Source organism: Centrocercus urophasianus, unplaced genomic scaffold (genome assembly GCF_019232065.1).
Source record: "Centrocercus urophasianus isolate 14NV4802_14NV808 unplaced genomic scaffold, USGS_Curo_1.0 seq_12, whole genome shotgun sequence".
In the NCBI taxonomy this organism is placed as follows: domain Eukaryota; kingdom Metazoa; phylum Chordata; class Aves; order Galliformes; family Phasianidae; genus Centrocercus; species Centrocercus urophasianus.
Genome location: NW_024884364.1, coordinates 19,701,243 through 19,726,196, shown reverse-complemented (window position 1 = coordinate 19,726,196; position 24,954 = coordinate 19,701,243).

Below are 24,954 nucleotides of genomic sequence, written 5' to 3'. Positions count from 1 at the left end.
CCATTAAACCATATCCCTCAGTACAACATCTAAATGATTCTTGAACACATCCATGAACAATGACTCCACCAACTCTGTGGTCAGCCCATTCCAGTGCCTGACCCTTCTCTCTGAGGAGAAGTATTTCCTAACGTCCAACCTGAATCTTCCCTGGTGCAATTTAGGGCCATTCCTCCCTAGCCCTATTACTAGCTTCATGGTAGAAGAGGCCAACCCCCACATCACCACAAACTCCCTTCAGGCAGTTGTAGGGTCACCCCTGAGTCTCCCCTTCTCCAGACTGAATAATCCCAGCTCCCACAGCTTCTTTTCATAAGACTTGTGCTCCAGACTCCCTCACCAGCTTAGCTGCCCTTCTCTAAACATGCTCCAGGGCATTAATGTCTCTCTTGTAGTGAGCCCAAAACTGACGTAGTACTTGAGGTGAGACCTCGCATCTGTTGAATACAAAGAGATGATCACTTCCTTGCTCCTACTGGCAACACTCTTTCTGATACAAGCTAGGATGCCACTGGCCTTCTTGGCCACATGGACACACTGCTGGCTCAGGTACTCTGAGGATAACTGGTCTGGCCTTTAAAGACGGATGTAAATAAGGCATTGAGAACCTCAGCGTTTTCCTTATCCTCAGTGGTCATGTTCACTGCTGCACCCAGTAAAGAAAGGAGAGTCTCCTTAGCCTTCCTCTTACTGTTAAAATGTTTGTAAAAGTTTTTTTGTTATCTTTTATCCCATCAACCAAGTTGAGTTGTGTGGACTTCTGCCTTTCTAATTTTCTCCTTGCATATCCTGAAAACTTCTTTGTACTCTCCTCCAGTTGTCCTTACACACAGCCACATCCACCTTCCCATCCACCCATCCACACATAAATACAAGTATTCACTTTTATTCGTTTGCTGGGTATAATACTGTATTTTAAATGGACTTATGAGTATTCCCATTAGATAATAGCATATTGAATGTCTGTGAAGGATCATTTCATGTCTTATTTTTCCAGTTTGCTTAACTAACATGTTGAAATTTAAAACAGAAACTTCAGCAGTCCGTATGGAAATCAATCTACATAACCCTTTGTCTCCAACAGAGCATGTGTCAGGAAAAGGTCAAATAAAGATCAAGTACTTTATGGAGCTCTGCCTGGTTGACAACCTGAAGTCCCCAAACAAGCCTACTGCCCACTTTGGGAAAGTTCTTGGACCAAAGTAGCACATGCATGAATAGTGGCACCGCCCCTTAAGAATAGAGAGCTGTTGGTTCTGTAAACGCACCCATTCAAGGTAGGCTGCAAATCAACCTTCCAACCTCAGATCAAAGAACTGACGACTCTTGCTGGATCCCAAGGTGGTGAATTTATGTATCTATCTGCCTCTTTATCTTTTTCTATTTCTCTCTCTCTTTCTGTAATGCATCTTGAGAAAATTATCACCAAGCTTTGTCAGTATGTGTGACTTTCACTATTACCTCACTATTACCTTACTAGCTTTCTGTTTTGCATGGTTTCAGTACCGTTTTGTGTGGCTTTTATTGTTAACAGATTTGCCTGACTTGTGATTTCTCATAGCTCTTGTTGTATAATATTGAGGACAGTATATTGAAGAAATGGTTTGATTGTTTAATCTTGTTACATTCCCTTGGTCATTACAGTGGCTGAGTCACAGTGACTCAACTCCATCACCCTGCAGATCAGGAAAGTCCCACGCTCAGAGCAAAGACTTATCTCCCTCACAACCCACTAAGCGGGATGAGACGTCATTTCAGACAAACTTGTCTGTCTAGCAATTAGACAACTACAGCTGTCCAGTGTCCTACAGTTTTTTTCACTAAAGAAGTTAGCACCACTACTCATTTCTGCTTATGTTCTAGACCGAATAACTAAAAGAAGACTGTGTTTTGAAAGTGTCTCCTTTTCTGTATTGGCTTTAAGAAAGAGACAGTTCCTCAGTTCAGATATAATTAGCTCTAAAAAGATGCCTGAAGGTGGATAAGTCCCATTCTTTGAGCACTGATAAATTGTACAGACATTGTCCAGGTCGTTTCCAAGTCCAGCATCTGTGTGGGATTGTCTCTAAATGCAACAGAAATCTTACTTCAGTGTTTGTAAGTACATTCTAATTTGTTGTATTTCTTTCTCTCTCAGAAGGTGGGACACCTTCCATGAGGGACACCTCTGAATTATAAGGTATATGCAGCCCCAGTTGGCTGTTTTAAAATCAGATCCTATTAGTTCTATTAGAGAAAGAGTGAAGCAGTCCTTCCCATAGGATTTGCTGAAGCAATGTATCATTCTGTCTAATTGCAAGGAAAGAGAAAAAGGGAGGGGAAAAAAAAGATATTCTACTTTTCCTAGTCCTTATAGAGGGCTGGGTCCTCTTTAAAGCCTCTCCTTTTTGTATAGAATTGCAGAATACTTTAGGTTGGAAAAGATGTTTTAGGTCAATAATTCCAACCATCCATGTAACATCTCTTAAAAACTTCCAGAAATAGGGACTCCACCCAACCCTTGGGCAGCCTGTACAATGCCTTACCACCATTTTCATGAAGGAACTATTTCCGATATCCAGCTCAGCCATCCAGACAGATTTTTACCCAGTGAACAGTTCATCTGTCCGTGCCATGAACAGCCAGTTTTTTCAGGGGAAAACTTTAAGAAACAGTATCAAATTTAGCCTTGCTAAAGTCTGAGCAAGCAAAATCCTTAGCCTTTCCCTTTTCCATTGAGAGAGTCACCTGGCCACAGAAAGATATCAGGTTAGTCGGACTGGACCTGCCATTCATAAATCTGTGCTGGCCAGGCTTGATTGAGCCAGCTGGTGGCTCTCAGGATAATCTGCTCCATGACATTCCTCAGCACTGAGGTCAAAGTGTCAGGCCTGTAATTCCCTGTATCCACCTTGTTGTCCTTCATGTAGGTGATCATCACTTTAGAACAAGTATCTGTGTTCTTTCTTGTAAATATGGGGATGTTTCTCCATAAAACTGACAGTTCTGTGTCGTGTATGTTATTGTCACGTCTATCCAGATATTGTAGTATATGCCTAGACATATTTAGACACCAGAATCAATTACATATCTAACTGAGAGGAAAGGCTTCTGGAAAGGCTCTGTAATGAATTTTACAGAAATAGAGAAGCAGTTTACTTCTAGCAAGTATAGTGCTTTGATCACGTGAATAATATTCACCTGGAAAGTTGCATGCACCTCCTCGGTTTTGTTTTTTTTTTTTTTTTTTTTTGTTATATTAAACTAGGCATGAGTCACAAATCAGTTTTTCACAATTTATATAGCAAATGTTTTGGGATTTAAAAGTGGTAAGAAAATAGCAAATGGCTTGGTGACAACTGCTGCAGCAGTAACATTAAGAATGCTGTCAAGAAGTCATTTGTCACCTACCCATATTGAAGAGGAAAAGTCAAGGCAAACTTCATCTACATTGCTTCCATATTGGCGGAATAGTTGCTTGGCAAGAAAAAAAAGGATGGCAAAAAAAAGTTTGGCAAAAAAAGAGAAAGCTTTTATCTTGGTTTGATGAGAATTACTGCTGAGTTGTCCAACTTCTTTTGAATTTAGTATTGATGATATACCCATAGAAACTTGTTGCTTTTTTTGAATTCCAAAATAACAGAGTGGAACATCTTACATTTACCTAAATCAATTTGTAAAGGAATCAGGTTATTTGTATGACAGCTTAAGTGATGATTACGCAGAATTAAATTCTAAAAATGTGTCTATTTCATATTGGTTCTACTGGGCAAGACAACTCAACTGGGATCAATAAACAAATACTGCAATTTACCTGTAGTAAGTAGATTATTATTATTATTATGTATGCAAATTCCAAGGAAACTTGGAATCTTTGCACTATTTATCTCCCCAGCCCTCCCTGACTTATCTTGCAGCTGCCATCCTGTTATCCTTATTCTAGTTCTGCCAGTATGGCAGCTATTGTGTCATCTATCAGAAAGAAAAAGATGCCTTTTAATCTCTCTTTAACTTGAATTCTGAAACTATTATTCTTAAACTGTTCTTTCTACACAGGAGATGTAGAAGTGATTATAAATAATGCATTCTTATTCATGTGTGTGCATGCTACCCAATAGATTTCTGATCAGGCAAAATAAAGGAATCTTACTCTGATTAGGCTTGATACTCTATTGTTCATATTACGCTGATGTGTCTGGAGAAGGATGTGGTGGGGAAATTACTTCAGTGAGCCTGAGTGAAAGCCCCGTGGTCAGACTTAGCAGGCTTTTGACCACTGAGACGTAATTCTTAAATCATATCTGACTGGCCAAACCTCAGCTTTCCACTGGAGATTTTGGGGTTTCAAATTCAAATGATTCAGCTGTAGGTGAATCAGGGCAACGATACCAGAAGTCTGCAAAGTAACTGGTATAGATCTAAGCCATAGAAGGCTCATGCTATTTTGATCTTTTGAGTCATTTTCAGCCTGTGGCTGTGGTACTGCTTTCCTGATAGGAATTCAAATCTACAAGCCTTTGTCTTACTTCCATAGCATAATTTAATTCAATCAGTACAGTGTAATAGGAATAAAAAAATTTAATGTCACTGGCAAAATCCTTCAATATTGATGTTTTATAAACATCCTAATGCAGCTGAACTAATTTCAGCCTGTGTTAACATTGCTTATAAAGCATATCAAGTGTTTAATTGCAATGCAAAAAGAAAAACTAATGAGAATGAGTTACCTAAATTATTTCATTATAAAATAATTAATGTGATGGGCAATTAAAGTATGCATTTAAGTGTACTCATTACATTGTTTATCATTCAGAATTACCTAAGCTAAGGTTAAAGGTGTTATTAAAAACATTAATTTAATTCATTATATAAAAGGCAGATAATTATCATAAAATATTGCAAATGATAATGAGAAACACTTTAATGAAGTCTTGGTTTAATTAGAGGGGCTATCATTATGATTTGCCTGTGGGTAAAATGGCAGACTGTTAATATATTTTCTTTTCATTATGATTAGAGTCTTTGAGAATTATTTAACAACTTACATAAAGAAATATAGGCTTACACTAATCTTCGGGATGGTATGTCATTTTATTTGATACAGAATTATGGTATTACAGAGATTTTATAAAACCAGTTTCTAAAGACACTGTTCCAAATGTTGCTTATTCTGTCTAATCTCTCAATTACATGTAACTCCCACAGTTGAAAGCATCTTACAACAACAAAAATTTTCAGGGAGAGATTGTTACCAAATTGTTGTGCTTCAGTTTGCACCTAGGTAAGGCTGACAAAGTAGGTTGTGGATTCTTCTTCTCTGGAGATATTCAAGACCCTCCTGAATGCCTATCTGTGCAGCCTGCTGTAGGGAACCTGCTTTGCAGAGGGCTGGACTCAGTAATCTCTAGAGGTTCCTTCCAACTCCTACAATTCTGTGATTCTGTGATAAGTTCAGATGCTGTATCCTTAGCTGAGGATAAACTAAACTTAATTTCTTAAAGTTGATAACAAGATCATGAAAATCCTGAAGAAAATTCTGTTTTAGCATTGTAGTGGTAGATACTCATTTTCAGATACAACACAATTTTACCTGGCAATCAAGGTGCAGTTAATGACATAGATAGCTAATAATATACTCCTGTTAGGGCAGTGAGGTGTAAGTTTTATAAATGTAGGCACAAAGTTTTTCAAGACTTTTAAAAATGGTTCCATGTCAGAGATTAGGACTGTATAGAGTGTGTGACCTGTTGCGTGAGATACAATTAACTTAGCAGTAGCTTGGCCATATATGAAGCAACAGAAAGCAATTTTCTTGAGAAAGGTTGAAAAAATCCATATTGATCAGTACTAAGTAGTAAAAATTTATTGCAGTGTTGTCAGTTGCTTTATTCTAAATCAATACAAATCTCACCAAAACCTTCTTAAATGCAATAAGAATCTGACAAGGTCTTTTTGTCACAGATTAGTGTTAAAGCAATGTAAAGGCCTCCAAGGAAAACTGTCTCTGACCAGAATGCCAGTTCTCTTCCAGTTCAGCAGTACTGCTCTTGGAGTAAGATATCTATATTGACATTTTGGAACCCTGAAGAAAGGTTTAATGTTTTGCCAGTTAACTAATTTAAATATTAAGGAATGCCTAAAGACCTTGCACTTTTGTTTCTATCAAATTGCAAAAGTTGTTAGTTTTCAGAGGGTAAAATCAATCAGACACCTAAATAAAAATGGCAGGTTGGATGTGGACGGAATGTTCCTTCTCTTTATAAATTAAATTTTCCTTTAAAAAAATATTTTTAGTCAGAGGACTAAAATCCTGTGGTAGGGATGTTGGAATTAATTAACGCATACTGATATGAGAGTAATGCTTATCTTCTTAGGAAGAAAGCTCATATTTTCCTTCATTATTTGTGCAGAAAACATGCACACATATTCATTAAAAATTAAAGAATCTGGAATTAGTGCTAAGTACCTACTTAACATGTTTTGAATCACATATTTTTCAATGCTTGAAATGATCTCTTGATTTCAGTGAGGGTGGGGATTTGAATGTCTGCAAATATTTAGCCACAAGTAATTGAAATCCTATTGAAAGACAATGGCATTTAAGATCTTAAATCACTTAGAGCTTTTTTTTAAAAAATGTAGTATTTTTGTTCTTTGTCTAAGATAGTGTCTGTTCAAAATGTGATTTAGCCCTTTATCCCTAGTTCTTTCTACATATTTTTGCTAACATCCTGAATGTGCACCACATTAGTGTAATCACTTAAGTCAGTCCACTCTTTCAGAGACAGATATTCATCTCACTTAAAAGACAACAAGTAATAAGAGGAAATTGCTTTCTATACCTTCTCTTGGGTGTTTCTAATTATACAAGTGCTGCTTCTGCTCTTCAGTGTTCACCCAAAATTTAAGTATGTCTTAAGTGCTTGCACTCAACCAGAATCTGGTGAAGATCATCCACAAGCTAAAAAAAGATAACTGACTAGTTAAAGGCTAGCTCTACTTTCTGGTTAAACCTCTATGTATCATTTATGAAATATTTAGTAGCTTTCTCCATACAAATAATATTTCCCATGAATCACTAGTCTAAAACATGAGTTAAAAAAAAAAGAAAGTGGAAACAATGCACTTGAAAAGAGAATCATAGAATATCTTGGGTAGAAAAAGACCTTAAAGATCATCTAGTTCCAGCTCTCCTAGAGAATAATGAGGGAAGGCCTGCAAATTAGAATGCATATTCTTCAGGATGCAGAATTCCAGAGTAGCTATGAGTATAATAAAAGAAATAAAACAACAACAACCAAACAAACAAAATAACCAAAAAACACAAGCAATGTCATCACAAAAGTGAGTGGAAATGTTATAAAGAGTGGATAGAAATTAACTTTTCTTTATCATGGTGTTGCTTTATTGGGCCATTTGTCTAACAAACTGCAGTTAGAAGACAGCAAAGTTTTGGGAGACTAGTGCCTGCCTAATATGAATGCAACAACTGAGAATTATTGGTTTCCACCCTGTGACTCAAACCTCTGAATTGCTGTTTATTAACAAAGTCTTAGAATGGCTAAAAACCAAGCTGGAATTGTCTTTCCAAAATACACAAATTTTTAAGCTTTCTGGAACCTCTCATTTTTAATTAGATGCGATGAAGAAAGTTCCCAAGCTGAAAATCACACTTCTTATGTGGTCTTAAATATGGGAAAAAAAAAAGCAAACTCAAAAAACCAGCTTCTCATATTGAGTTTCTAAATTTACACAGGTTGCACTATAAATAGTACATCCTATTTTATTATTGATCCACAATATCAAAGCCAGTATGGCAGCAGAGTATTCTTTCCACCAATATTCTGCTCAATTTTGCAGCAATTAGAAGCAAAGGGGCAGTCTGACAAAATGGTGTCTGACATGGAAGTCCTTATGAAAGTTATGAAAATGCAATTGAATTGCATTTCAGCAGAGATGATAGCGACGTGAAAAACAAGCTTCATATGGCCATGCATAGCTGTCACACCTCAAAGAGTGTCTTGATTAGCTCATCCATGTGAATCAGTGGGTTATGGCCAGGAACTGACTACAGAGCTGAATATCAGCTTCAATGTGTTGGAAGCACTGGTGACAAAGTTGGAATATCGCACAGTTTGTGCCAGGTAGGGCCCACAAATGCTCACACAGGAACAGAAAGAATACTGTATACAAATTTGTCAACATCTATTTAAGCTGAAGGTGACAGTTTCTTGCATCATTACTGGTGCCAAGACATGGTGTCAAAACTATGAGCCAGAGTCAGAACAGCAGTCCATGGAGTGGCAACATGAATTCTCTATAGAAGAGAAAGTTCAAGATGCAGTCCTCAGTGGTAAAGTGATGGGCATGGTCTTTTGGGATGGGAAAGGGGTGATCCTTATGGATATTCTGGAACCCAAAGAAGCCATTAATTCTGGCTGTTACATCATGACACTGACTTAGATGAAGACTCGAATGTCCAGAGTCAGGTCAGAGAAGAAGACAAACTCTCTCTTGCAACACGATAACACCAGGCCTCATATCAGTTGGAAGACTGTGGAGCACATTGGCAGCCTTGGCTGGATGGTCTTACAGCATCCACTGTATAGTTCTGACTTGGTGCCTTCTAACTTCCATCTGGTTAGGTTGATGAAAGGTGGAATGTGTGGGAACATTCTTGTAACACAGCAGCTGTGGAACAGAGAGTCACTTCCACTGGCACAGACTATTAAGAGTGAGATATGCAAGCTCTTGTTCGTCCTGTTCATTGCTAGTGAAAATTACTAGCTAATAGTGGAGTTTTGTAGCTGAGAATTTGCTCTTTGAAACAGTGCTATTGTGCTTTTTGCATCTGTTGTAATCACCATGGAGATAAATAGGAGGCATTGCTTTTAGAACGACCTGTGTAACTACATCAGAGGTTATATTTTCACAGGTGAATAAGATTATAATAGAGAAAACTCCTTAATATGCAAGTCAAGCCTTGAAAACAATGAAGAGGAGGAATAAACAAGAGGAGAGCAGAAGTTTATGGAAGATGCAGAAGCAAACAAAATGTGAGTGATAACTGGCGTTTGGAGAGAGAACCTACATTTAGATGACTAGAATTAATTTTCAGAAGCCTAAAGGAAAAAAAAAATAATGTAAAAATCCAGGAAATAGCTTGTTGATCCTGACTTAGATAGCAATCTAACCACATGCAAGTAGCACTGGAGTCTACCTGTACAATGATTCTTCCATTTGGCCTCAGAGACAATTTAATGCATTAGCCATTTCGCTGACAGCAACGTTTCTAGATTGCCAGTATTCTGCAGTTTTCCAGTGCCTTTCATCTCCTGCCTAAGATGAAAGGTAACCTATTTATTTAATTTTACACTGAAACAGAGCAGTAATGGAATAGTCACTTGGCCAGAAGACAGTTCAGATGGATGAAGTACAACAGCAGCCTCAGAACTTAGGGTACTATCTGAAAATTCAAAGTAGACATGTTAAACACACTTTCTTGACCAACTCTAGCTGAAAAGCGGTGTAGACAGGTGTTAAAATACTAATGGCAAAAATGTAACTTCTGAAACACTGACAACTCATCAGTGGCTTCCGAGGATTTCAATGTCTATATTTTTACATTAGGAGAGTCATAACTAATTCTCATTCCAAATCACATGAAGAATTTACAGAGAATTAAGATGTTGGAAAGAATTGCTAGCATTTGGAATGATTGTCATGTTTTTTTCATTTTTTGTCCTTTTTTTTTTTTTTTTTTTTTTTGTCATTTCTTTTCATAAATATATAATGTTTGTATGTTTGTACTGAGCAAAATCACTTCCAGACTCAATCCTTAACTTAAGAGCTTAGGAAAGTGTAATGCACAATAAATAAACAGTATTGTAGCCATATTTCATGTATTATTTTCTTCAGCCTGCTGAAAAACATATTAATGTACTGAAGTCCATAGCAAATCTTACTGTGGACCAACATGGTACTTAGTAGGGTTGAAAGTTTCTTTTCTTACTGAGTATGATGAAGTTGGTTGAGGGAATGGGACCCTGGTGGGACTTCAGGTCTGTGGAGAAATGCCTCAGAGGACACCGGCTGTTGAGAATCAATCTTTCTCTGCTTCCAGACATGACTTGGGATCTGGCTTCCAGAATAACTCTTATATTCTCACATGAACGGGATGCTGCAGATGGTTTATGTTCTCCGCTGTTTCTTTGTCACCATGAAAGCAGTATTTTATTTTAGTAAACAAGGTAGGGAAACATAGAGTAGAAAGGAGCCTGAAAAAAAATTGTCAGTTTAATTACATCAGACCACGGAGTGAAGTTGCAGCTAAAATGTGGCTCTATAGGCTGTTGTTTCTTACTTCTCAAATGGTAGTTACTACCCTTTCACAAAGGCTTAGGAAAGTGACAATGAGAGTATTTATTTCACCCTGTTGAGTCAATATAAATCTTGAAATGTTTTCCCAGATTTTTTAATGAATCCCAAGCATTTCATTAACTGAATATACATTAGTTTTCTTTGCAAAATTCGCATTTGATGGCAGAATTTTATGAATGGTAATGATAGCTTCTGTTTTCCATTGCAAATCTACATTGCAGGAAACTAGAAAAAAAATACAGTGATTACATAGGAGCTGCAGACAAAAATGCATTCAAAGTGTTAATCCATCAAATTTCTTATAGTCAGTAGTGGATATGCAGAAATAGGCTTGAGAGAGCTATTTAGGGGAAGAATTGCAGAGACAGCTCTTTTATTGACTGCTGCTCTCGTGGAACAAAATGCAGAAAAGAGGATTTTTGTTAGGCATTTGCAGGCCATGACTGTCTCTGTAGATGGTTTAGTTGCGTTAAAGACTGGATTATGGAAGCATCCTTATGTTCGCTGATGAACTTAAAAAAAGATTTGCAGCCTTGGACAATGGGAAATCATGCATTCCAATAGTAAGTAACATCTGCTATGTACTTTTATGCCACTTGCAGACTGTAAAACACGTAGTGGGGATCTATTGAAAAGGAGGTGGATTTCAAGGTCCAAAATATAACAACAGGTAACAGATGTTTTGGTCAGATGGTTAAACTAAAATATAGATTTTGTTACTGGTGTCTGAGACAGCAAATAAAAACAGGATTTATGACTTAATGAACATCTTATATGGTAATCTGCATGGAAAAATCCTCAGGATGCATAGCAATATTATAAATAAATTTCATTTTCCTATTAAGTAATTCCATTTGATGTGCTTGTGAATGGATCCTCATCTTTAATGTGAGTGACCAAAGCCACATTGATGTGAGTGGCCACACTGATAGATTTCCAGACTTTCTACATATCCAGCAAATTTTTTAAAAGAGAACAGCTACAAATAATTGTGTATGGTTTTAATATGCATTTTGTGCATTCGTAAGCATCTTCTGATCTATCTAGTACTTGGGAAAATGGGGACTGAGCCTGATAATATTTTTTTAAATTGAATGCTCTTTGTATTGCTACCATATCTTTTATTTCCTCTTCTTTGTACTAAGCTCCAATTCTCCTTTTAGTTATCTGATAAGTCTTTATTTTACTTTTCTAGTTTAATCTGCTTGCATTTAATTGAAAAATAGCAAATGTGGAAAGCCATGAATTCACTGTCCCAGGTTCTCTGAAATTTCAGAGAAGCAGGCACCCAAGTTTTTCATAGCAAGACTGCTAGAGGAAACAGATGAGTTCAGTCTGTTGTTTTTAAGGTGCTGTTGCTGATAGTGAAGGCTCTCAAACATTGTTATCACTGGTACTCTGCATTGTCGTGGGAGTGCTACATAGCCCATGAAGTGGCGACAGACTGAAGGAATGCAATGGAGCTTTCAAAATGTGTCCTACCTGGATCAGTGGGAAGTTTCAGGAGTGGTTGGTGTCTGCCATGCAGTTTGCCAAGTATTGGTACTGGGTAGTGGATCACAGGGCTGGAAGAAAAGGTGGATACTCCCTCAGCACTGTTCCTAGTTTATCCCACCATGATTTATGAAACACAATCCTAGAACTCTTTGATCTAAAATACCTTACATGCTCGTATCTTCTTTCTTAATTTAGAAGCAGGAATTAGGCTGATGCATTACTACTATTTCTTTTAGCATGTAGTCTTCAATAGTAATCTAAACTGGTAAAGACAAAAATACTGTTTTTTCTTTCAGTTGTTTTGATTCATGTATTTTCACATGTCAGATTCCTAAACTGGCAGGTTATACAAAATTTTCCAAAATAAACATAAGAATTGCTTATCAGAGCCTCACAGGTTGATTCCTATCCTTCCCCATGGTAACACTTTTTCAGCACAGTTACAGCCAGCAGAGTAGATAATGGGGTACTTCTGAACCTGAAAATTAGATGCTGTCTGCTATGACTAAAAAGAAAAATCTCTCAGTGGAGGGATATGAAGAAAAGGGAATGAAGTTGATTTTTGTTTATATTTTTAAAATAGGCAGATGGAATCATTCAAGAAGGTAGCTGAGAGAGACGTGTGAAGGGACATCGCCAAACAGACCAATGTGAGAAGAATAATACAGATTACACATTTACAGGTAAAATGGTACACATTGAAATGTAAAATAGTTGCACTGGCTAAAAAATGATTGTTTCTTGTTTCCTTTCATTGCTTTAACCTGCTTATATGTTTAGAATATATCTTGTACAGTGTACATATTGATGAAGTTGCTGCAATGACTGTATTAACATTTCCTTTTCTCAGTACAATATTTACAAGTAACAATGTGGATTTTTCTAAGCAAATGACAGTAAGAAACTTAGAGTCAATTATATGTATAAATAGGAGTAACATTCTATAAAAAAAAAGTGTGTGCGTTCTTATTTTTCTTTTTTTCCCACTTTAAATCATTACATGTAAGAGAAGAAATACTGAAGTGTATTTTTCATTCAAACAGTCATTTAATTTCTCTATCAATCCTGAGATACTTTAGGCTTATAAAATAAAATGGTCAATGGATTTCCTTGAAAATGTCTCATTATTGGTTGCGGATGCTGAGCAACAAAACCACTTTTTCTGATTGACAGCTACAGCACTCTAACTCTGTCTCTTATAATACAAACATCACACTGAATCTTTCACGAATAGATGTAGTCTCCTTCCCTTTATTAGCTTTCTCATTCCATAGAGCACAGTCAGTATAAGCATCATTCCTGTCCTTTAGAAAGAAGTAGATTAGTCCATTTCCTCATGGGGGTTTGCAAAGTCCTTCAATAGACGTGACTGGAAGAGGAAGAGGCTGAAGATGGTGGCCTAAGGGAATAAACTGCTGACTTGATAAATCTTTGGGTCTTAAGAGGTCATCTCTTGATGTCTGAAAGAAAGATTGACTTGCCAGCAAATATGAGCACTGGTCTTCATAGCTTTGTGAGTTGTTTTTTTTTTTTGTTTTGGTTGTTTGTTTTTTTTTTTTTTTGTTTGTTTGTTTTTTTGTTGTTGTTGTTGTTTTAACTAACATAGAAAACATTTGTACATGAAATGCCTTCACAATTTCTTCAATCACAGAAGCATTATTTTTTACTGAGGTCTTATGAAATTCTCATAGATTTCCTTATTCTTTTTCTCACTGTGTATTTGCTATCCATGTGACATGCAGGGAATCTCAATGAGCTTTTACAGTAAGAAATATAAAATATGTTTAAAAATCTGAGTTTTTGTGAACTTGAGTTTCATGTGACACTTCATTGTGTGTTGAAGACTGAGAGCACTGAACAATGCATTGCTAATGAAATTCCCATGTCTTACATCTGTTGTTCTGAGTTGAATAATCAGTTGCAGCAAGGAGAAGATTAAATTCAATTCTGAATTAATTCTGAAAAAACGTTTTTCTGGAGTGTTTCATGATTTGTGATTATTTACTCTGTCACAGAACATACAGATTTTTGGGATGGGATAGGCTACTCTTGATTGTCAGTAAATCTGCTGGTTGAACATCATTTCTAGTCATTTTTAGTTTCTCTAGTTTGTTCTTGGCAAATTTTCTACTGTATTTTCTACTACAAATTTTCTACTAATCATCCACAAAAGTGCTGGGTACTTCAGAGACCATTTGTGAGTACTGAAGGATGTCTAGGTGATAACAGCAGTCTAAAAGTTCTTCTCTTTGCTGGGGAAACTACTAATATGCTATTCTTTTATGTCATCTGCTCAGAATAACTGGTTATTTGTAGATCAACAGGGATTTAAATTCAGATGTAAATTCCAGGCAATTTGGCAATTTCAACTTGACACTTTGGGGAAAATATAAACTTTGCCTATATGGACTTCAGTTTTCCAGGAGCACCATTGATCTGTGAACAGAATTATCTTCTGTCATCAAAAGTTTTTTCTTAATTTCTTATTGTTAGGGTCTTCCATCGTAAAAAGGATTAATAATATTTTTAAACACCCATTGCCAAGGGAAGTAGTTGTATGGAGTTCTGTTTTGTTATGGTTTATTTTGAAACATCTCTCTCCTGAGAGTTCTATAATCTAAATTCAGATTGCTGCTGTCCTCCTGTGACAAGCTTGCAGAGAAGTACTGATTCATCATGGGGGAATCTGATGTAGTGATAACAGCAGGGACTTTTATTTGCTTGCCTCAGAAAGAAAAAAGGTACAAGAAGGCAATGTTTAGCTAATCTCTCATGTTCAAGGAGGAAGAAGATGGGAAAAAAACAATGGGAAAAATGTGTTTGACTATTGTTTCCGTTACGACTGACATATTGGCAATAAAGCTGCTTTGTTAAGAGTAAAGAAATCTATCATTTATTTTAATGTTATGGTCATACACAGCAGGATTGAGAGAACCACTTGAACCCTACCTCATCAAAATCAATTGAGCAACAGATGCTTTGTTTAAAGGGTCCATGGAACATCCCATTCACTACCTGACAGAGGACATAAAACACTGCAGCCATGTAGTGAATGAGTATACTGTAAAAGAGGAACAAATATTCTAACTACAAACAGGAAAGCATATTTGTTTGTTTGCTTGTCTGAATTTGTTTGTTTGTTGGAATAAGTACAAACGTAAATAATAACAGAGGAGAATTTTGGGACATTTGCAAAAGTAAGCATCAAATAAAACACTTATTTCTGCAAAATCTTCCACAGAACACAGATTCATGCAATTTTCAAGAAGAAAAGGAGAAAAGTAAAATGAATCTGTAATAGCAATGTCTATGGTTCGCAAGTGCAATCTGCATTTTAAGCTTAGTAGTTCATTGTGTTCTGCATATCTGCCAAAGAAATCAAACAAGTACAGTAGCCTCAAAAACCAAGCTCAGTTAGATTTGGGAGAGCAAAGATGGATGGAAAGAATCTATTCAGCAGTAGGTATAGCTAAAACCTAGGCCATACACATGAAGAACAACTGTTCTCATGCCAGAATGTTGACTTTCTTCTGTGTTCTGCCATGCTATGTTAGGCTTCAGTTCTGCAATCTTCTCCATATGGCTGTGTTCCTGCACTCAGACAGCCTGCAGCAAAGTCAGCCAGCACATTAAAAATTACGAAATTGGGGAATAAGTTAAGAATATTAACTTGGACAGTCAAAACATGCTAGCATGCTTATTACTGCAACAATAAATCCAGAAAATGGCTGGGATCAGGACATAAAACTGCTCTACGGCAGTAGAGCATTTTACATATACTGCACAGTTTGCTAGATTTTTGTTCTGCCTTCTTTCCAAAAACATTTTTGGCTCTAAAGTAGCTTGCACTCTCTTTTCTGGGGAACTCTTCTGAAAGACAGTGAGAGATACTTATCACAGACTGGTGTTGCATTGAATACAAAGACAAAAAATCAATTATTTTAGGTAATGTAAAGTATCTTAAATATCATCTCTTACCAAATCACATACAGTCTTGTAAAAATTAGGTAAGATTTGTGACCATATTCCTCTTAATTCCAGTTAAGTCCAATGGCTATTGATTATACTAAATTAATTAATTTTTAAGCTGGTTGCCATTTTCATGATTCCAGCATTTCAGTTGCGAAAATCTGATCTCTTCCAAGCCTTCTCAGATTTTTAAGAAAACTGAACTAAGTTGTTCAAACATGAGGACTGAAAAGAAAAGTCATTCTCCAGAAACATTCTTGACTGTCTGCTTAGCTTTGTACCTCTGAAACAGCATAAAAAAGTAAAACATCATAATGATAACGGTAACATATATAATCTTTTAAAAGTTACATGGCCTCTTCGTTAAAGAGAAAAGGAAGACGATTGTACTCTGACAGGGGGAATCAAATACTGTATATTTCCTTTGCACGTTTGCTTAATACTCTAGATATAATAATGTCTGATTAAAGCAGCTGAGAAAATAGATGACAAAGGGATGAAATATAGTAGTTGGATTCGGCATTCCAACTTGAAGAATAATTTTATGTGTGAGTTCTTTACATTCTCTGTTTGAAAAGAGAATTCAGTTCTACCCTTTCTCTTAAAAGCAAATTAAAAATGTATTTTAAGAGAGACCTTTAGGAAGCTCGATTTTAATGCTGTTAAAATTTCAACTTTGTACAAATCAACCTCGAATGTTGATCTTGAAATTGCTTTAGAAAAGCAGAACATTTTGTCAGAAAATTAGTTTCAGTGTAGGAATAAATTGATTCTGTAATGATGCCCTTTCACGTTACTTTTTTTTTGTTATACTAAATGGTTGATGTAGATAAAATCATCCAAACTGATGTTGTTGCAGCAGAATGAAAATTGGTCAATGTATCATTATTGACCAGTTTCTTTTGATTGGTTTAGTGAATATGTCTGTTATTTCTAGCCTTACACAGCCCATCTAGGCTATCCAGAGTTAATCTAAATGAATGTTTGCATCTACCAGCACACAGGGCTACAAAACAAGTAGATTACACAGAAAGGAGCTGAACAATAACACACTCGCAACAAAGCATTTTATGTGCACTTAAAATAGGCATAAAATTAAAATCACACTTAAATTTAGATATTATTTTTCTTACAAGCAGTCACGGTGTCATGGTTTTGTGATTTTTGGTTTTTGGTATTCCACATCATAACATCATGTGGGGCACTGGGACTTTAACTGTTAATGCTCAAGTTCTTGGGTACCTGTCCGGAAGAGAGCTACATTCCCCAGGGGACCTTGTGGTCAGGGAGAGGAGATAGAACTCCTGGCAAGGTCACCTGACGCGCTCTTTTTCGTCCGCTCTTCTTCATCGGCTCTCCTCCCGCTCTCCCTGCTGCTAAACTGGACTGTGCATCTGACTTCAGCACTGTGGTGAGGCCTACCCACTTTTCGGGCATTCTCTCATCGTATTCTATTTATTAGTTTCAATTCTGATTAGATTGTATTATAGTGTGTTATCTTGCATTCTGATACCATACTTGCTTCTCCTCAGATCATTGCCACTGTTTTTAATTATTTTGGGGTCCCCTTTTTCCGGAGGCACGGATTTTGCAAAATCCCTCTGCCCTGCTGGTCATGGAACCGGGCTGAACCAACCCATAAACCACTGACACATGGTAATCAAATAACCTCTCTGTTCAGCTCAATTTACACTACACGTATTTAAAATATATGGTTTCTAAAAACCATACACTGTATCCTTGAGTGTTATAGTATTTTCTACTTGAATTCACAATGGTGTTTTATTAATAAAGCTCTTAAGATACACTGAAATATTTTACAGCGCTATAAAAAGACATTGCAGCCTGTGCATTTAGCACAATCTGATGAAACCATATCTGCTTTTCTACTTCTCATGTATTCTTTACATATTTTGTGAATCACATTCAAGATATGTTTGTGATTCTATGAGTGCATTCTCACTTACCTAAGAAACTTTATTTAGCTCCTATGCATGAAGCAGTTGTTTTTTTTTGTTTGTTTGTTCCCAAATTTAGCAATATGTGCTTTAACATCTGTGTAATTGGGATACTAACCAGCAAACCATGAGAAGTTCATCAGCTCAGTGTGTTTTTAGCATCCAATTCTCTAGTGGATAATGTGCTGAAAATCTAGTTATTTTATCAATTATATGTCTTTCCTGGCCTGGTTTCTGTATGGAATGATGTCTGATTTAAGAAACAGTGTCTTTTTTCTCTTTATTTCATATTACCATGTGGCCAGTGACATAGAAATGCATGGAACGAAGGGTCAAGAAGCATTTGTGTAGCCCAAGTTGAAAGGTCAAATTACATTGCCAGGTATCATGCTTTTGAGCTAACTGAATGACAACATTATCCCATTATGTCAACAAAAAGAGGTGTTTGAAGCTAACTAGCTTGTTAGCCACCTTCATTGCATTTACTTTTTCTCACTAAACTGTTTAGCAGACAAATAAATTGATTATCATAGAATAACAATTTTTATTCACAAAGAACTTAGATTTTAGACAAAGTACTCTAATTTATCAATATTAGAAAATATACTGGAACAGAAATGGAGAGTTAAAGGGCGTACAGTCAGGAGTGATCTTTTTGGCTTCAGGAATAGTTGAGAACTATTTTGTGTGAAGATGGTTATGGCAGAACCAGATTCTCTAGGCCAATCCTGAAAAGCAGTTTTAGAACCACTTCACGATCTCTTGATCTCTTGATCCAATACATTCTATCTGCTGAGACACTCCAATCATTTTCCTTTAAGAACAGACAGTGAAAGGAAGGATCATGCTCCAGTATATACCCTGGAAGCTTTCCAGCCCAAGATTTCCTTGGGAAGATGGAAAAGAGCTTTTGAAGACCTGATGGTTTATTCAAACTCATTTATCAGAGAAGAGAGATAAAATTATTGACTCAGTTGGTGTTCAATAGAAGGACATCTTCTACAGTGCGTTTCCTGGAAAACTGGTGCAAGGATTTGAACTGTGAACAGAATCTGTCTGGTTGGCCAAACAGTACCATTGAGGGAAGAGAGATCTTCATAAGAGTAAGTAAAAACTGTATTTTTTTCCTCTTAATTTATTTAATGAATTTAGAAATATATGTGCCTGTTTGAGTGACAAGAATAAAACCCTCTATAATTCCGCTAGACACTATTGTAAAATATGGTTAGTGAGAAGCTAGCAAGGAGGATAGGGAAGTAAACTGCTTTTCTCCTGATTCGTCTTTAGGAAAACATTCCAACAAGCTGAAGACTGGTAAATCTTAGGAAATTATGAAGAGCCTGGGATACATCTGTGCTCTCTGAGCTGACATAAATGACAGGCAGCCCGTGCGTAGATACTGTCTGCTTATTAATAGGCCTAAGGGTAAAAGGAGGTTTCAACTTTTTAATCTTATGTTTCCGATGTCAAGAATTTGAAACTCAGGAGTCTCAATAAGAAAGCGGGAAGAGAAGGTAGAAACAAGCATGGCTCAGCAAGGACCTGCTGGTCATGCTGAGGGTGAAGAAAGGTGTGTGCAGGCTCTGGAAACAAGGGCATGTCACCTGGGAAGAATACAGGGATGCTGTTTGGACTTGCAGACGTGGGATCAGGAAAGTCAAGGCACAGGTGGAACTGAACTTGGCGAGGGATGTGAAAAACAATAAGAAGACATTCTACAGATACATTGGCCAGAACAGACAGGCCAAAGCAAGTGTACCTCCTTTGGTAAATGTGAAAGGAGAACTGGCTTCAACAGATGAAGAGAAAGCTGAGGTACTGAATGAGTTCTTTGCCTCGGTCTTCACTGGTGGCCAGGATTCCAGTACTTCTCACGTCCCTGAGTCCTGCATCCCTAAACCTCTAGGTAGGGATCAGAGCGGTAAATGCCCCCCCACTGTAAAGGCAGAGCAAGTTTGAGACAGCCTCATGAGACTGAATGTGTACAAGTCTATGGGGCCGGATGGCGTGCATCCCAGGGTTCTGAAGGAGCTGGCCGAGGTGTTTGCTGAGCTGCTCTCCATCACATTTGAAAAGTGGCTGTCAGGTGAGGTCCCAGATGACTGGAGGAAGGGTCACATCAATCCCATTTACAAGAAAGGGAGCAAGGACGACCCCGGGAACTACAGGCCAGTGAGTCTCACCTCTGTACCTGGGAAGATCATGGGACAAATTCTCCTGGATGACATGCTTGATCACATGAAGAATGAGCATTGATCTGAGACAACCAGCAAGGGAAGATCATGCTTCATCAATCTGGTAGCCTTCTATGATGGAGTGACAGCATTGGTGGACGAAGGGAAAGGCGACTGATGTCATTTACCTGGTATTGAGCAAGCCCTTTGACATGGACCCGCACCACATCCTTATCTCCAAATTGGAGGGATGTGGATTTGAAGGGTGGACCACTCAATGGATAAGAAACTGGTTGAAAGGTGGCAGACATAGGGTGTTCATCAATAGCTCTATGTCCAGATGGAGGCCGGTAACGAGCGGCGTCCCCCAGGGGTCTGTCTTGGGACCGGTGCTCTTTACCATCTTTATCAGTGACATCGATGACAAAATCGAGTGCACCCTCAGCAAGTTTGCTGACAACACCAAGCTGAATGGTGCGGTTGATATGGTGGAAGGAAGGGATGCCATTCCCCAGAGGGACCTCAACAGGCCTGAAAGGTGGGCCCAGGTGAACTTGAGGTTCAACATGGCAAAGTGCAAAGTTTTGCACTTGGGCCGGAGGAATCCCAGATATCCCAGTCACAGACTGGAAAGAGCAGCCCTGCAGAGAAGGACCTGGGGTTCCTGATGGATAAAAAGCTTAACATGAGCCAGCAGTGTGCCCTTGCAGCTCGGAAAGCAAATGGTATCCTGGGCTCCGTCAGAAAAGGGGTGGCCAGCAGGGACAGAGAGGTGATTGTCCCTCTCCACTCTGCCCTAACGAGACCCCATCTGGAGTACAGTGTCCAGGTCTGGAGCCCCCAACACAAGAAAAACAGAGAGCTGTTGGAGAGGATCCAGAGGAGGGCCAAAAAGATGATCAGAGGACTGGAGCACCTCCCCTAAGAAGACAGGCTGAGGGAGCTGGGCTTGTTCAGCCTGGAGAAAAGAAGGCTGTGGGGTGACCTCATTGCAGCTTTTCAATACCTGAAGGGAGCCTACAAACAGGAGGGGGATCGACTCTTTGAAAGGGTAGATAACAGCAGGACAAGGGGAAATGGTTTTAAGTTGAGGGAGAGAAGTTTAGGTTGGATGTCAGGGGGACATTCTTTACAGAGAGAGTGGTGAGGTGCTGGAACAGCTGTCCAGAGAGGTTGTGAATGCCCCATCTCTGGAGGTGTTCAAGGCCAGATTGGATGGGGCCCTGGGCAGGGTGGCCTAGTATTAAATAGGGAGGTTGGTGGCCCTGCATGTGGCAAGGGGGTTGGAGCTTGATGATCCTTGAGGTCCCTTCCAACCCTGGCCATTCTCTGATTCTGTGTGATCCTGTGAATAGTATAGCTTGATCAGGCTGTTCTGAAAAATCAGCTTATTCTTTAAATTCATTTTGTTGCTTTTTAAATGTTCTTTCTGGCTTCAGAGCTTTTATTGTCTATCCAACTATCCTTACAAAAGTGTAAACTTACAAAAAATCATGACATTTACAAATTAGAATTAAGAAAGTAATGAATCTTCATGAACAGTATACAAAAGCAAAACAAAACAAAACAAAAAATCTGTGAGATTCTTCGTTGTCCTTTGTATACAATTGTAAGGAAAATATGTTAACCATAATGAAAACAAAACAGATGACAAGATGAATTTAGAGCTAAACAGCTTTTCACTAACCGACTGGAAATCAGAATTTCCCAGGGGTCCATTAAGAACACAATTGTCCATCCCTTGTCAGGCATCAGCATCTTGGAGGTCACAACTGTTTCCCATGCAAAGTGTGCACTGAAATCTTTGAGTTTTAAACATTACATGGGAGACTGCTCTGTGATACAAGTGTCACATTTGAACGTTTTGTATTGCATCATCTTTCTGAAGAAATTCACTCATGATCATACCCAGTTATATCTTGGGAGCAGCTTAATATTACTTTTTTCTTCTGTCTTATCCCTTATTCCTTAACATTTGCAAAAAGTGTAGATGAAATACCACCAAGAGAACTGTGAAGTATGTGCCTTTCTTAAGGGGCCATAGCTAGATATATGGTCCTTGTCAGTTGCTCCAGTGCTGGCCATCTTCAAAATGACACAGCTCTGGAAGCTGCTGTTGAAGTTGCAGTTTACTGAAGTGGTGATTAGTGAGAATAAAGTAGAAATACTGGAGCTAATGGAAACAGGGAGCTGGTTTGGATTTAGACCAGGCACCAAAAATAAAGCCTCTAGTTTAGACAGACAATATAGAAAAGGGTTATTTTGTATAATAATGAGGAACTAATAATTTTAAATTGAATCTGAGACCAATATATCTCTGACTTATTTGTTTGGGTTTTTTTTGCAACTACTCCAGCAAGGTGGAATTAATTTACTTAAAGAAGTGGCACTATAGTGTGCTATGTGAATAATCAATTTCTAATATCATGTCTGAATAGGAAAAAATGAAAAAAAGGAGTAATTTTATGCTGAATAATTTTTTATAAAATGTTATTTCTATTTTCTTACTATCACAGATTAAATGCTTGGAAATTGAGATTATTTCTTTGAATAAAATTAGACAAATTTGGTTTCAACAAGTGAATTGAATTTCATTCCTATGTAATGTAGCTAAAATATTTTTTGTATGAATTTTCTATCCTATTCTTCTTCAAAAACTGTGTTCCAAATTTTCCCCTACTTTTAAGGTGATTATTTCTACTTAAATGTTAAGTGAGAATTTTAAAACCCCCAAACCTGAAAATTGGTTTCATTAAAATTATACTTTAAAAACTTTCTGTTATTACTTTAAATATTTTCCCAGTTAAATACTTTCTGAATCTGGGAGAGGCTGAGCAGATTATAGAAGCCTTTCAAACACGTCATACGAATATTCTGCAGTGTTTATGAGCTGGTAATGAAAATCAGTTAATTTCAGAAATCATCTTATATGTATTTGCTCTATGTGCCTTTTTCCCCAAGTGCCTAGATTGAACAGGGACTAAAGTAGTGCAAATCCCCTGACTCTATCAGACCAAACAGTGGAAATACCTTCTGAAATCCAGCTCACAGTCTGGCTTTTATAGTTCATTTTCTAAATGAATTTGTAGATTGGTGTTAGCTAATAGTCTGTTGTTATATCTACAAGTTGTATCATTTCGGCTTGTAAATGGTGTTTCAGGGTAAATAAGCCTATTTTTTCCAATATTATAACAGCAATGTGTTCAGTAGGATAGCCATTTTCTCAGCATTCTGCAGAAATAGAATTCTACAATTTCTGCAGTAGATTTTATGCATATTTTCTTATAATCCTTACTCCTGATGGTGAAAGCTGATTTGCATCAGAAACCCACCTGCATCGACATTATTGTCAATAAACTTGAAGATGTAATTTGAGTAATAATGAAACAACATTTTATTGGGAATCTCCAGAGAATTGGTTTCACAAGATATAATTGGAAGGGGGTTAAGTGTCTCCTGCACCAATTTCCAAACTAAGCATCTCAGCCATCAGGATGTATATATTTTAAATCTGTCTGGGGAAAAAATAAAGTAGAATAATCAATAACAACTTAAGACAAGAATATGGTTGTGCTGAAATGAGGACATGGAGGGGGCTGGTTAATGACGTAATTTGTACACTGAAACATTTTTCGTTGATATGTTATCAGTATTCCTTATATTCTGTATATTTGAAACTGTTTGGACAGACCTTCATACGTTGCAAATTGTGCATCTGCACTGATTAGCTTTGTTTTCAGTGATAGAAGACCTGGCTTTTTAAAATTCCTAATTTTTTTTTTTTTAAATCAATAAAACTCCAAGCAGTTTGTTGACAGACTGAGATTTACTTCAGGATTTCAGGACTCAGAACATCCTCTATCCATTTCTGTGTCTCTAAAATTACATCTGGAAATCAAAATGTACATTTGGAACAACTACCAAAACTTGCAGGTGTTTAATTTATGGCAATAGGGCTGAAAGGTTTCCTTTTGTTTTATGTTTGTTTTCCAATAGCATTTAATTCTCTCTCTGTTTAGGCCAAATGATTTGAGACTTATTTTTCAGAGGCAGCCTTGTTTCCTTTTGATTAGTGCTTTGATCACAAAAGCTGAAGCTAGATCTCATCATTAAAGATGACAACAGATTACTAGCTATCCACTGAAAGGAGATTCAGTATCTAGAACCCGATTTTCTCTATGGTCCAAAATAGTTCAAATCAATTGACCCTTAGTCTCATTTCTTTCTTTTAATCCAAGCCTTTGTTAAAAAGTAGAATGAATGGTATTTGAAAGTAGAATGTGAATTGAATTCTGTTTCTTCTCTGATTTGTCTTCTTTCTTTATTGTTGTTTTGGCGCTGAAGAAAAACTCTTGGTTATTTAAAAAAATTCCTGTTGAAGATAGGAAGAGATTGTTTTTATCCCATATGTTTATCAAAAATAACTACATTCTGTTCATTGCCTTTAACATATAAGCACAATGAAAAAAATGAAAGACAAGTTTTGTCTGAAAGCAAATTGATTGAAGATTATTAATATAGATCATTTTTCATATTTTCAGTGTTTGAAGCAAAGCAGATTGTAAGCCTATCTTGTAGCAATGCCAGCCAACACGCTTCACTGATAGCAGCCATAATATATTGGAAATTATATGTATATGTTTTGCTTACATTAGATTTGTAATTATTGGACAAGTATTTATTTTAAGCCTATAAGTACAATGATAGTATTTCTGAAACCAGGAGGAAATAACTTTTACTATAGAATAATTTAAAAAATGACTTAAAATGCTAATTTTATTGGTTCCAAAACTCAGAAAGGTAACAGTGATGTTTCTACAATGAATTCCTGTTTTCAAAGGGCCATACTAAGTAATATTAAGTAGGAGTGTTAAGACTGATGGAAGAATAGACACAGAAAGAGATTTAAATGGGAATAAAATAAAACAAAGCTAATCTTGAATGCAGTAGAAGAATGACAAGATGTAATTGCCACAGTTCGTTGTTTCACTTCAGAA